This window comes from Symphalangus syndactylus, chromosome 5 (genome assembly GCF_028878055.3).
Source record: "Symphalangus syndactylus isolate Jambi chromosome 5, NHGRI_mSymSyn1-v2.1_pri, whole genome shotgun sequence".
NCBI classification, from domain to species: domain Eukaryota; kingdom Metazoa; phylum Chordata; class Mammalia; order Primates; family Hylobatidae; genus Symphalangus; species Symphalangus syndactylus.
In genome coordinates, this window is record NC_072427.2 from 111,596,081 (window position 1) to 111,610,253 (window position 14,173).

Sequence of the window (14,173 nt, forward strand, 5' to 3'; positions counted from 1 at the left end):
TGATAAAAAAATGACAAATTGCATCTGACAGGAGAGAAACTATATATAAACTATAAATACCTAGTGGGAAACCATAGCTTTGGGATCCCTGAGTGTGATGAATCTCACAGCTGGGCAGGCTCACTGCAGGGACTCTGGAATTGATGCCTCAAACATTGTAAGAAATATAGGATCTTATTGGAGACATGAGGCTTCTAAGCCAAGATAGACCATATAGATTTGCTTTCTGATTGGTGTGAGGACTTCTGCAAGAAGTCTTATTAAAAAGGGGTGCCTGATGCTGTCATTCTGGCATGCTGCATGGCTTGCCTTATGCTTTTCCAATTAAATCTGATGCGAAGTGTGCCCTATAGAGGTCCTGTGGGTCAGAATTTTCAGAGACTCCCTTGTGGGTATTGCAGTAACTCAGTACACAATAGGATCCCTAATACAGAATGGTGGTGAATAAATATGTCTTTCATGATTGATGGTAAAGTCATTGCTCTCAGAGTCATGTTCATGTCTGCCACCATGGAGATGAACCTTCAATGCCACAAGATAAAGCAGATATACAATAGTAAGAATGTCATGAACATAAGGTAATACATGAAATACTTGTGATCTCCTTAGAAGAAAGTGAGAAAGAAAAGTAGCTCAGAGCAGTCTGTGCTATGTAAGGTATGTAAAATTAATCAGGCCCAGAGAGACATGAGTATGAAACTTCAGCATGCTCCTGGTGCACCCATTCCCAGGGGCAATTATTTAAAGGCATTTTGTTCTTTCTTTGCTTCTCTGTAGTTTCCAGACTAGCTGATAAATTACCTAAAATGTTATCACAAGTTGCACAATGTGACCCTCACTATCTTTATGGTTCTAGAATTTGTGATACAAAGAACAATATGTGGCCGGGCGTGGTGGCTCACGCCTGTAATCCCGGCACTTTGGGAGGCTGAGGCGGGCGGATCACGAGGTCAGGAGATCGAGACCATCCTGGCTAACACGGTGAAACCCCGTCTCTACTAAAAATACAAAAAATTAGCCAGGCGAGGTGGCGGGCGCCTGTAGTCCCAGCTACCCGGGAGGCTGAGGCAGGAGAATGGCATGAACCCCGGGGGGCGGAGCCTGCAGTGAGCCAAGATTGTGCAACTGCACTCCAGCCTGGTTGAAAGAGCAAGACTCTGTCTCAAAAAAAAAAAAGAACAATATGTATAGCCAATCACTAGCTTATGTTATTTTAATGAACCAATGTAAGAAACACTCCTTTTTTCCTTTAAAATCCACTTGTAACTGCTACTAATGAAAGCATAAGATAAGGGCAGCTTGAATCTGTGACTCATGGGTTACGGTCCCCAAATTTGGCCCAAATAAATTTTCTACTTATATTAATTTTTCCCAAGTTTCTTTCTTTAGGTCAACATATCTGGTGTAGCTGTCAGGATTCAGAGCAACCTCCTTGCACCCTGGACCACCTAATGATCCCTCCTGGACTCAGCACTCAGCACTAGCACAAACCCACTGTCTTTCTCTGTCTCCACATCTTTCCCTGAGTACAAAAGGTGAGTCCTACTGAATCTGAACCTCTTTCTTCTCAGTTGAGGTCTAGGCTTTATTTGGGCTGGGCTTTTTTTGTTGTTGTTGTTTTTGTTTTTGTTTTTTTTAAAAAGACTGAAGGCTTTGGTCTCCATCTGTGAATGGGAGCTTCATGTGAAAACCTCTGCAAAGAACTACCTTCCCTACCTCTGCCCCATGGTAGGAGGTTCAGGTCATGGTGCAGCACACCACTCTGCAGAGAATTTCTGCCTTCTCTGCCTCTGCCTCATGGCAAGAGATTCAGGTTATGGCACTGGCAGTCTAACACTGCCAGTTTCCCTTTTTTTTGCCTGAAATTACATAAATTACATTCTTTTAAAATTGTAGCTGCTTCTTACTGCTTGTGATTCGCAATTGTCATTTTATTTGTTACCAATTCCTGCTAGTTTTAAGCCAAAAGGTGCATGAGGTTGAGCTCCCTCATCCTGAAATTTGAGAGAAACTTGCTACCTCCAAACTCAATTGGGTGCTATAGGTGACTAACGACTTTATGAAGATTCAGAACATTTGTTCAAAATGTATCACAGTATCATGGGTCCTGTCTGCAAGAACACTTGTGACGACTTTCAGCTCAGCCAGAAGGTATGTGCGAGGGCTGGTTGCCTGGCATCTTGAACACTCTGCCACCATAAGGTGATCAGAGATTATAAGACACATAAAAAGTAAGTCATGACTCTCTGGTGACTCTTTGAGAAGTGACACTCACAAAACAGCACACTTCAACCTGATACACTATCCTGGCCTTGGTCACATTTGAAAAGGAATTTCTAAAATTATGGGAAACTGCTCATCAAAACTGAGCTTTCCCTGAAGGGACAATCCCCCTTGCAAACACTAGCTGGATTTTCATGTAATACCTATGAAGCTCCATTTGGCAAATACCTACGTAAATGGACCCACATGACTCAAGATGACCCCCAAATGGCCATCACAATGGCAAAAATGAGGGTGATTTAAAATTCCTAATATATTTGCACACACAATTGAAAAATAAATCACATTTTAGAACCAAACAAATTGAACGAGAGGCCTACTTTCTGTCTGTCCTGGCTGAAATTTGATTATAAAGGATTTGAAAGTTTTTGTTTGCTAAACATCTATGGTTTAAAAGCAAGGCATTTCTGCTCCCTTTTAGATCCATTTCCAGGAATTTTTCCAGTCAACTAAAACTCCTAAAACTCGTTTTGTTTTTTGTTTTTTTTTTGTTTTTTTTTTGAGACAGAGTCTCGCTCTGTCGCCCGGGCTGGAGTGCAGTGGCGCAATCTCGGCTCACTGCAAGCTCCGCCTCCCGGGTTCACGCCATTCTCCTGCCTCAGCCTCCGAGTAGCTGGGACTACAGGCGCCCGCCACCGCGCCCGGCTAATTTTTTGTATTTTTTAGTAGAGACGGGGTTTCACCGTGGTCTCGATCTCCTGACCTCGTGATCCGCCCGCCTCGGCCTCCCAAAGTGCTGGGATTACAAGCGTGAGCCACCGCGCCCGGCTAAAACTCGTTTTTAATTGGATGCTTGCTCCCTCTGTTTGCTTCCTTTCTTGTTGGCATGATTTTTGCTGAGAAAAACATAAAACTTCATTGGCCTTTTAGAAAGTTCTCCCCAAATTGGCTCCTCTAAGACTTGCTCTTCCATTTCCTTCTACTCTGCTCCTCCTTCCCTTTACCATCTTTAGTGCCACATGAAGAAATCTAGAAGAGCCTTCTAACATCCCTGATATCCCTTGAGAAACACAGAAAAAAGGTGCCATGCGCACCCCTCGCTTGGACATTTTCTGTCATCCTTGTGGAGTTCTGAGAGTCATAGGAAGGTTCCTCTCAGGTCTAAAGCTTTGTTCTCTTCTGCATTGAGTTACCTGATTTTTTTTGGCTTTTGGAGTAACAGGGATTACCTTGTACTATCAGATGAAACTTGATCTTTCTGTGACCTCTTTGTAGCTGGCAAGTCACTGGCAAGAACTGCAGTTTTGGAAGTGGCTGACAGCAGTTACAATGAATGGTTATTACTGCAGAGGGCCACTCATTTCTTTGTGTCTTTAGATAAGAAAGGTGCAGTTTGAACATTTGGAAGATATAGAAACCCTCAACACCAAGGGATAAAACTCTTTTGGGAAACGGGCTGATCACAGAGGGGGCTGATGGCATTGGGTAACCACCGCCCCAGCCCCGGGAGAATGTCCTTGTTGAGAGTAGCACTGTGGAAACATTGTGTACCTCCGTCCCAAGGCACTTCCCTCTTTAGGGGACCCAGGATTTCGTGTAAAGATGAGATCCTTGATTTTTAAAGACCTTGATGCTCAGCCTCCTACAAACTGCTAATTTTTGTCAGGACTGTTTGTTAATGAGCTCCTCCTGGAGCTCAGTGGTCCAGTTAGAAAATGGAGACTAAATTAGAAGCTACCTATCTAAATGAAATTGTCCTCTTATAAAGTCCTGTGGTGAATGCTTATGCTTTTATGTTACCTTGGTATCCATTTTTAATCTTCCTCTAAGTAATATATCCAAACTCCTTAAATAATAATAAAGTTTAAATTCTCTCCCTGTGTTTTGAGATGTAAACTTGCTACCCTGGGGACCGATTAACTTGTTCCATTTACAGAGGTATAGTTTAATCCAACTGTCCTTTTAAACTGGAGAATTTTACCAGTCTCATGGCTGGAATTTTAAAATCAAAGTTATAAGATTTTATTTGTGTGTATCTGTATTTTTATGTGTACATGTGCACATGTCTGTGTTTGCATGTTGTCCACATGGTACCAAACTGACTTATAAAGAAATGAGTGTTCATAAATTAAGTAAATAAGACTAAACACTTTTCAAATTTGTAAGACCTTAGTAATCTTTGTAAACAAAACTAGTCTTTAAATTGTTGGCAAAACAGAATAGAAATGTCTTCAAGATTGACGAAATTAAATTTAATTTTAGATATTTTTACCTGGGTCTACAGGTAAGACAAATTTATACTGTCTTTGCTAGATGTTTTAAACATCCTAAAATGGTTGCTTCCATGATCTTTTTAAATACCTGCTTAATTGTTTGTGAGCCTATGTCTTTGGTTTTGAGCCTTTAGATTCTGAAATCTAGACAGGTGGCCATGGTGATGCCTGAAAACATGTGTATGTTGACAGCACTTAGGCCACCAGCTGCATGTCAGAGCCCAACCCAATGTGTCTTCCCTGGCCCAGTTGTGTCTTATAACCATGCTGGAGCAGGGTAAGAGTCTCTAGGTATTGTCTTCACAGCTATGTCCTTTGCCCTAGCTTCTGCACCTGATACGTAATTAAAATTTCTTACTTACTAGGTTTTTCAATGAAAATTAGAGTCACTAAGAGGTAAAATTATAGTTAATATGTAACTAAAACTACTAGATACAAAAGAATACTTTTGTATACACAGTACGTAAGAAAAGAAGGATGTGTTTTTTGGTAAAGAAGGTTATAAGAAAGGCAGGAGAATATGGTTTTGATTAAAGGAAAAGTAATTTTGCTTAGAGGTTATTTGAAGGTTATTTTAAATTAAAGGAATAAAAAAGCCAAATGGATATAGAAAGTTTGCGAAAGAAAGAATTAAATTGTAAGAGGTTATAAAAGTTTTATAGAAATCTTGTGTGGTTAAAGCTGATTGAGATTGGATAGATTTGTTTGTAAGGTTTTATTAAAATTACTTTCACCATTAATAATACAAAGGTAGAATTTGGTTTTCTCTTGTGAATAAGATTTTTGTATAGTATTAATAAGAGGTAGTAAAAGGATTTCATCTTTTGAGTAAACTGCAAAAAAAAAAAAAATAGGGAGAGAAGGAGAGAGAGATCCTATTGGTCTCATGCTGTCTTATTAAGTCTTGATGTTTAGAAAACTGAATCTCCTCTACCAAAGATAACGGATGTTTGTTTCATTTTGTTTTTTTGCTTTTTGAAATATTTTAATCATCACTTTGGCTAAATAAATGATTCCATTTTGATCCAAGGTTTTAAACCTTTAATATTTAATAAACTTCTCAAAATCAAATTTCAAATTCTAAATTAAGTCTTTTCATCAGGAACTAACTTCCCAAAAAGAATCCCTGGAAGTTCCAAAGAGAGATACTAGGCTTATTCAGTATGTAAAAAATCATACAGAAAACACCGTCAAATAAGAAATGACATTTAGCTTTGAGTTATATATGTATAAATGTGTTAGTGTGTCCCAAAATTGTATGAGATTACTAAAAATCTAATGTACCTTGGTATATGTTATCAGTCATAATTATGATTAGTATGTTGAATTGTAGGCAACAAAAAAAGAAAATGCACAAATTTCCTTGTCAATTGCATCTTTAACCATGGCCATTTTAATACTTATCTTATTTTTTCTTGGAAAGTTCCTTCCAGTCTTCCCAGTGACCAAGGAACCCATTTCACTAGACAAATAACTCAGTCCATTTGTAACATATGGTCAATTTTTCAGCATTTCCATTGGGCATACTACCCTCCATCTTCCAGACTAGTAGAACACACAAATGGGATAATAAGAAAATAAATTGACAAAGCTTATAGAAACGTTTAACTTTCCCTGGCCTAAGGCTCTTCCATTGTTATTGCTTAACTTACATTCTACCCAACTGGAAAACATCAGCTTTTTCCCTTTGACATGATACCAGGAAGCCCCATGTGCCTGGATGAAGGAGTCTATAAACCAGCTCTCCTTAAAGATGATATTCTTCATTATTGCCAAGGCATTAAAAAGCATTTCACTAAAAATTCTAAATTAATTGAGGATTCTTTTAACAGGAAGCTCTTGGGAGTTTATGATATCAAATATCATGGCTTCCAACTTTGAGATTTTTGGATTCCCTCTAATCATGTTGGAAGAAGCTATATCAAGTATTGCTTATCAATACTTGTGCAGCTAAACTCAAAGGCATTGACTCATGGATTTACATTTCTCATTTTAAAAAGGTAGCCCTGCATGAGTAGGCATCTTCCATCATCAGAGATCTCCAACTGAAGCTGACCTGCAGCCAGTCACCTGGTTCTTCAGACCAGGACAAGAAACTGAAACTCAGTTGAAAAAGATCACTCAAAAGGCTAAATGGCTACAAGACAACCCACGGTTGGAAAGACAGTCCCCTTACATGATTTATTTGACTGGTTACCTTCAGGTATAGGAGTATTTCTCACATTTGGATTTCAAATTGTTTAATTAGTAATTGTCCTTATTTGTGTCATACTTTTGATTCTTAAATCGATTATGCTTTGCATTTCTCTGTCTAAAGTGTTTGACAGAAACTAAACTCATGATAGCTAGATGCATAGAAATTATTCAACATGCCATACTTCCTTTATAAGTGGATGAAATCCTGAGACCCAATTCCTCTGTCCCTTTGTGTTGCCAGTTAATTTAGCCTAAGACTGCACTAAATTCTTAAGCTGTAGTGCCTCTCCTCTTTCCCGCCAACGTAGAGAGAGATTACCTGGGAATGAGCCTTCCTAGCAATGTGGGGAAAAGCTACATTTAAAATGTTGATTATCAATGCTTTCAGAAAAGGAAGATCTCAATCAAAAGGGGGAAATGAGAAGAAAAGTAGCTCAGAGATGTCTGAGCTATGTGAGGTATGTAAAATGTATTAGATCCAGAGAGACATGAGTATAAAACAGTCATGCCCCTGTACCCATGCCCAGGGGCAATTGTTTAAAGGCATTTTGTTCTTTCTTTCCTTCCTTGTAGTTTCCAGACTAGCTGACAAATTACCTAAAATGTTACCACAATTTGCCTAATATGACCCTCACCCATTATTTTCACGTTCCTGGAATTTGTGATACAAAGAACAACGTAGAGACAATCAATCACTTATGCTATTTTGACAACCCAATGTAAGAACTGCCCTTTTTTTTCCTTTGAAAGCCCACTTGTAACTGCTGCTAATCAAAGCATATATTCACGGCAACTTGAATCTGTGTCTCCTTGGTTGCAGTCCCCAAATTTGGCCCCATTAAATTCTCGACTTATGTTAATTTGCCTCAGTTTCTTTCTTTAGTTGACGAAAGGCACTATGAAAATCAAAATATTCTTTGGTATAGGCAGGGTTGCTAGATTTATTTCCTCTGAATTTTAATAACCTTTTTTTATTTCTAGATATGAGATAATCTATTTTTTGTTTCATCACAGATATATATATTAGTAGTTCCTCTTTTTAAAATTATAGGTTTACATGTATTAAATGTGACAATTTCCCCTCTATATCTGTTAAATATATTTATCCATAATATGTCACAGATCAAAACAAAGGGAACTGTCAAATACCATTAGAGAACTTGGTAATCACAAAGTAGACAAGAACAAAAAGTGGAAATTCCAAAATCATTCTAGAAAAGAGGAAAAAAATAGGGATACTTAAGACTTAAAGATATTAAAACAAACTTTAAATACATAAAGCAAACTAAGAGTAGCTCCTGAACAGCTTCCACGTGCATATAAATTAAACTACATTTATGCCTGTGGGAAAACAGTATATTACCTTTTCTTCCCACATAAACTTTCTAAACTTTTTTTGGCCCTTTAAATGGAATATATCATTTTCATTATTTGCTTATGAGATATACAGAAGGTACTGGGGAAGCGACAATGCAAGAGGCAGAAGCATTCTTGGCCCTCAGGAAACTTACATTCTACCAGGCAATACCAACATTGAATGAGCAATTACAAGTACAATACAAAAGGAGCTTATACTTGGGGAGCTAACCTCTCATGGAGGGATGAGATTTAAAACTATTTTTATTGCCATCTTATGTATTATTATTTATTTTTTTTTTTCCTTGAGACGGAGTCTCGCTCTGTCGCCCAGGCTGGAGTGCAGTGGCGCAATCTCGGCTCACTGCAAGCTCCGCCTCCCAGGTTCACGCCATTCTCCTGCCTCAGCCTCTCCCAGTAGCTGGGACTACAGGCGCCCGCCACCACGCCCGGCTAATTTTTTGTATTTTTAGTAGAGACGGGGTTTCACCGTGGTCTCGATCTCCTGACCTCGTGATCCGCCCGCCTCGGCCTCCCAAAGTGCTGGGATTACAAGCGTGAGCCACTGCGCCCGGCCCATCTTATGCATTATGAAGGAAACAGGGAAAGCTCAGGAAAGAATTACATTAAAACAACATTTGAAGAAGGGTAAAGCAGAAGGGGAAAACCACAGCTTTAGACTTGAAATAGACAACCTATTCCAGTCCAAGATTTCAGGTGCTTTCAAAAAGTAACTGAAATTTTATTTTCACTTAATTCCTTTATTTATATATATATATAAACCTGAAATTAAGCCAAAAAGCATGCTATGATACCCAAAAAAACTCACATCCTACTCAACCAACCAAAAGTGTTTAGGACTTAAATAGGACAAAAGATTTCAATAGCACTAACAGCTCAAGGAATGTATGTTAAACCTTTCGTTTTACATCCAGAAAATTAGAAAACTGGGCTAAATATTGTACATATCAGGTTTTAAAAATAATTTGTATGATTTAATTTTACCAAAGAAAGCTTACTCATTTAAAGACGTTTTTATACCAGCCCTTTATATCATCAGTGGAAACTGTTATTAAGAGGGAGTAGTATGGGGGCCGGGCGTGGTGGCTCATGCCTGTAATCCCAGCACTTTGGGAGGCCGAGGAGGGCAGATCATGACGTCAGGAGAACGAGACCATCCTGGCTAACACTGTGAAACACCATCTCTACTAAAAATACAAAAAATTAGCTGGGCATGGTGGCGGGAGCCTGGAGTCCCAGCTACTCGGGAGGCTGAGGCAGGAGAATGGCATGAACCCGGGAGGCGGAGCTTGTAATGAGCCGAGATTGTGCCACTGCACTCCAGCCTGGGCAACAGAGCAAGATTCCGTCTCAAAAAAAAAAAAAAAGAGGGAGTAGTATGAGATACAGAAATAGGATAAACCAAAATCTCACACTTAATCCTTTAGTGTTCATTGGATTTCAGAGTGAGTAAACTATTACTACAAACCACAGCAATGGGACAAAACACTGCTTTCTTTTAAAACTGCACATGTGCTTTGTTCCCTGAGAACCTCTGGTTTAGAGTTTTTGTACGGTAAGCCATTTCATTAAATGTGGTTAGATTCGCAGTCTAAGATCTTAAGTGACACACTCGATGACAACATTCTTATAAATTATAGCCAATTATATGGCAAGATCTCAGCTCACTGCCATCTCCGCCTCCCAAGTTCAAGGGATTCTCCTGCCTCAGCCTCCCAAGTAGCTGGGACTCCAGGTGTGTGCCACCATGCCCAGATAATTTTTGTATTTTGAGTAGAGGCAGAGTTTCACCATGTTGGCCACTCCTGACCCCAAGTGATCTACCTGCCTCAGCCTCCCAAAGTGCTGGGATTACAGGCGTGAGCCACTGCGCCTAGTCTTCTCTAGATAAACTTTCGATGAGCCTAATATGAAAAGTAGTCCAGTGAACCTAGTATTTTATGACATACTTTTTCATCCTAAGCATACATGTATTTGTCATTTGAATTCAAAGTATCAAAAAGGGGTGGGGAATACACAACATCTCTTACTCAGTTTGAGTTATAAAGCCCACATACTCATTTGGCCACTAACATTACCATTTGCAGATATTGAACAGCGTTGCAAATAAAATTGTTCAATATATCAATGACTAGGTAGGTGGCTTGGATTGATAAAGCTGTAGGGTTTTGTTTTTTTTTTAAAGACATACACACACAAAACTGTAGTTTCCCACAGGATAAAACTAAAATATTTAACAACCTGCAATTCTAATTTATTTTCCAGGCATACACACAAAATTGATCAAGAGCCTGTAGGAGCATATTTAAACAGCTACAATTCGATGTATGCATTCTAACCACAGTCAGAGTTCTACTTTTCTAAGTATTTAAGAACAACCTGTAAGTGGGCATAGAGAAGAAAGAAGCAAACTAGCAAGCTATCTTGCATTTAACTCTATATAATCTTCTCCACCTATGAGTTTATGTCTCAATAGATAGGAACTAAATAATATGGTCACAATTGCCTACATTGGTGCCACTTCTTCTGTGGCAACAGAAGAGAACCTCCCTCAAATGGTGAAGGATGGATAGGTGAAATCCATCTTCATATGCCTAGAGGACAAATTATCTGTCTAGGACACTTATCACAGAGCAAATGCTTACCATCATTCAAATTCAGTAGAACTAGTGGAACTCCTGTACAACTACTACTTGTTTACTGAATTTGTAATTGTTCCACTATTGTCAGTTCCATGAGGACATGCACAAACTGCATCTTTATCTTTTTACCTCTAGGTTTTGCATAGAGCCTAGTATATAGAAAATTTACTCAATAAATGAATGAATGGACAAATGGTTGAATGAGTTGCAGTGTGGTAGCAAATTAGTCTCAGTAGCTACTGAAAATACTGCTGCTGTATCAGGATGTTTTCAGGTACATCAACAAATGACAGAACAGTAAGCATATTATCTCATTTAAAAAGAAAATTATTCCAACATCAGAACAGGGATTCAATTATGTCATATGGGTTGAGATTCTTTCTGTCTTTCCCATCATTAAATCTCGGAATGTTAGCAATGTCTGCCTTCATGATCATAAGACAGGTGCTGAAGTTCCAACATCGTATCATCATAAGAATAAAAAATACTCACAGAATCCCAGCACTTTGGGAGGCTGAGGTGGGTGAATTGCCTGAGCTCAGGAGTTCGAGACCAGCCTAGGCAATGTGGCGAAACCCCATCTCTACACAAAATACAAAAATTAGCTGAGTGTGGTGATGCACACCTGTGGTCCCAGCTACTCGGAGGTTGAGGCAGAAGGATCACTTTAGCCCAGGATTTTGGGGCTACAGTGAGCTACAGTGATGTGCCACTGCACTCCAGCCAGGGTGACAGAGTAAGATCCTGTCTCTATCAAAAACAAAAACAAAAACAAAACCCACAGCAGAAAGGAAGGAGGTGAAAAGAAAACAAAATTTTTTCCAGAGATCCTTCATGCTACCATACTTTTGCTTATCCCTCACTGGCCAACATGCTTCACTTGTCCATTGTTAGACTGATCACCAACAAGAATAATGGAATTTCCATAATTGGCATAGAATAGGTCTCTATGGAGAGAACAGAGAAAAAACAGATGCACTCATCCTGCCCTACACTGCCAAATGAGCAAAGTAAAAATTCTATGTGCAATAGGAAAGAATAACTGTAACCTGCAGTATTTGCATAGCTGACATGTAGCACGATATATAGCAGATTCTGAAAAGTCAACATACTCTCAAATTATTCATTCACTCACATTACATAGATTTGTTGAGCACCTACCATGCAGCAGGCACTGTTCTCTATACCTGAGAGACATCAGAGAATATAACGTAACTTCTAAACCTCATGGAGTTTACATGCCAAAGGAGGAAGACAGATGATAAACAAATTAGTATAATAAATAATTATATGTTATATATCATTTCATATATATATTTATTTATTTATTTATATGAAAGTGACAAGTAGTGTTTAAAAAAAATCACGGTAAGCTGGGTCGAGGTGGAAGTTTCAAATAGGGTGATCAGAGAAGACCTCCTTGAAAAGTGACAATAATTTCAAGGAGAAGGGGCCAAAAATTAAGACACCCTCTCACCTGAAAAGCTGACTGATTCTGGATTTTAAATGGCAAAAGGTCAGATTATCGCCTTCCCAGTAAAGCCTAATTATCCAGATAGCCTCAAGATAGCTACTGTTAATGTGAAAGAACATGTCAGAGAAACAGCAAGGAAGCAAAAGCTGAAATACTATCTAGAACACATCCAGAAAATGTTTTGCTTGTGCTTACAGGCACCTTGGAAGCAAATAAACTTAGAATTTACTAAGATTGAGGAAACTGTGTTGCTAAAGAATCTATGAGCCAAGAACCAAATAGCCTTGTGACTCTATGGTCCTACGAACTAAGCTGTAAAATATATGCAGCTTTCAAGAGGAACAAATTCTCCAAAGCCCTCTTAGATCTGATCAAGAAGAATAACAGGCAAAGAAGTTACTTCCAGAGAGCACAGCAGGGGGCCAGAGACCAATGGACAAGAAGTTACTCCCATAAAGCAGAAATAAGGCCCAATCAAGGAAGTTCCTTCACTACTAAGACAGAGGTCTTTGACCCCCACCCTGTCTGGCTGGTTTCTATCAGTGCTATGGACCAGTGACTGCTGTGTTTCTCCTTCTTCTCTTTTCTGAATAGGAGTTTTAATTGCAGTTATCCTGTCTCTGGTCCACCATTTATTCTGGTGGGAGGAAGGGATGACAGAAAGAGAGGAAAAGTATTTTACCTTCAACTTATAGGTCACCAGATAACTAGGAGCTACCTATGGATGAGTGAGAGGACTGATCATCACCAATCAACGTACCTATGGATGCTGAGCTGGATGCAGCGGCTGAATATAACCTTGAGTTGTCTCCCTGGGGGAAGGGGTGAATGTGCTCCTTGGGGCTTGCCCAGAGAGAGGATGAGTATGAGAAGGATATACACAGAAACTTGGCAGCCAGAGTTTCAGGCTGTGGGAGAGACAGCTAGTCATCTACTAAAAATCATCCACTCGTTATTCCTAGGCACAAAAATAGGTTACATTTCCCCGTCTCCCTCACAGACTGATATAACCATGTGACTAAATTCTCAATAATGAAATGTGAAATACGAGTAGATGTGGTATGTGCCTGCCTCTTCAGGAATGGGCTTGTTAAGACAGGTGTGCTTCCTCCACACTACCCCACTTTCCAGTGGCTGAAATCTGGATGCAATCCTGACCTTGCACCAGATGACAAGGTCCTAGGGGATGGAAGAAACCTGGGTCCTTAAATCACCATGTGAAGGAGGGCTACTACCAACCTGGGGTATCTACCTTCAGTTATTACATGAGGGAAAAACCATTTCCTTGTTTATTAAGTCACTGAATTTCTAAGTCGGGGTTTATAACAATTTATCCTCCGCTAACACAAACATTTTGCTAATGTATAAATTATCTCCTATATATTTTAAGATGGCAAAAAAGAATATAATACACTTTGGAAGCCTTTCTTTCAAAATAGCTAAAATGTTTTCAGTTTTGAAACCTACATTTTCCAGTTATTTTGAAAACAAATACTATGGTGGGATCTCTTATTACAGACTATGGATAATGAATTATTAATATGCTTAACATATAAGATTTAGCAAAATAATGAAAAAAGCAAGAAATAAAAGTTATTGGCCAATGTGGTACTTAGACATTTTCATGGTGCTACAGCAATTGAAATGCAAATGTATTCCATTGCCATTAAAAACTCCTTTCCAAATGCAATTACTTAATGCCTTTCACTTATACTAAGCAGTAAATTTCTCAAGAGGAAGGACTTTGTTTTACTCTCTACTTTGTAACTAATACCCAGCACAGTATCTCACATATAATGTGCATTTAATAAATAATTACTGAATGAATAAATCAATGACTGATTGAATGAATTTCATTTTTCATTGGTTTTAGCTTTTGTGAAAAAACTGTTTAGTAGAAATTCAAAAAGCAGAAAAGCAAAAAAGTTGTACTTTTTTTTACTATCCTTAATGCTGTTAAATGGAACTAAATATGGCCTGAGAAAGCC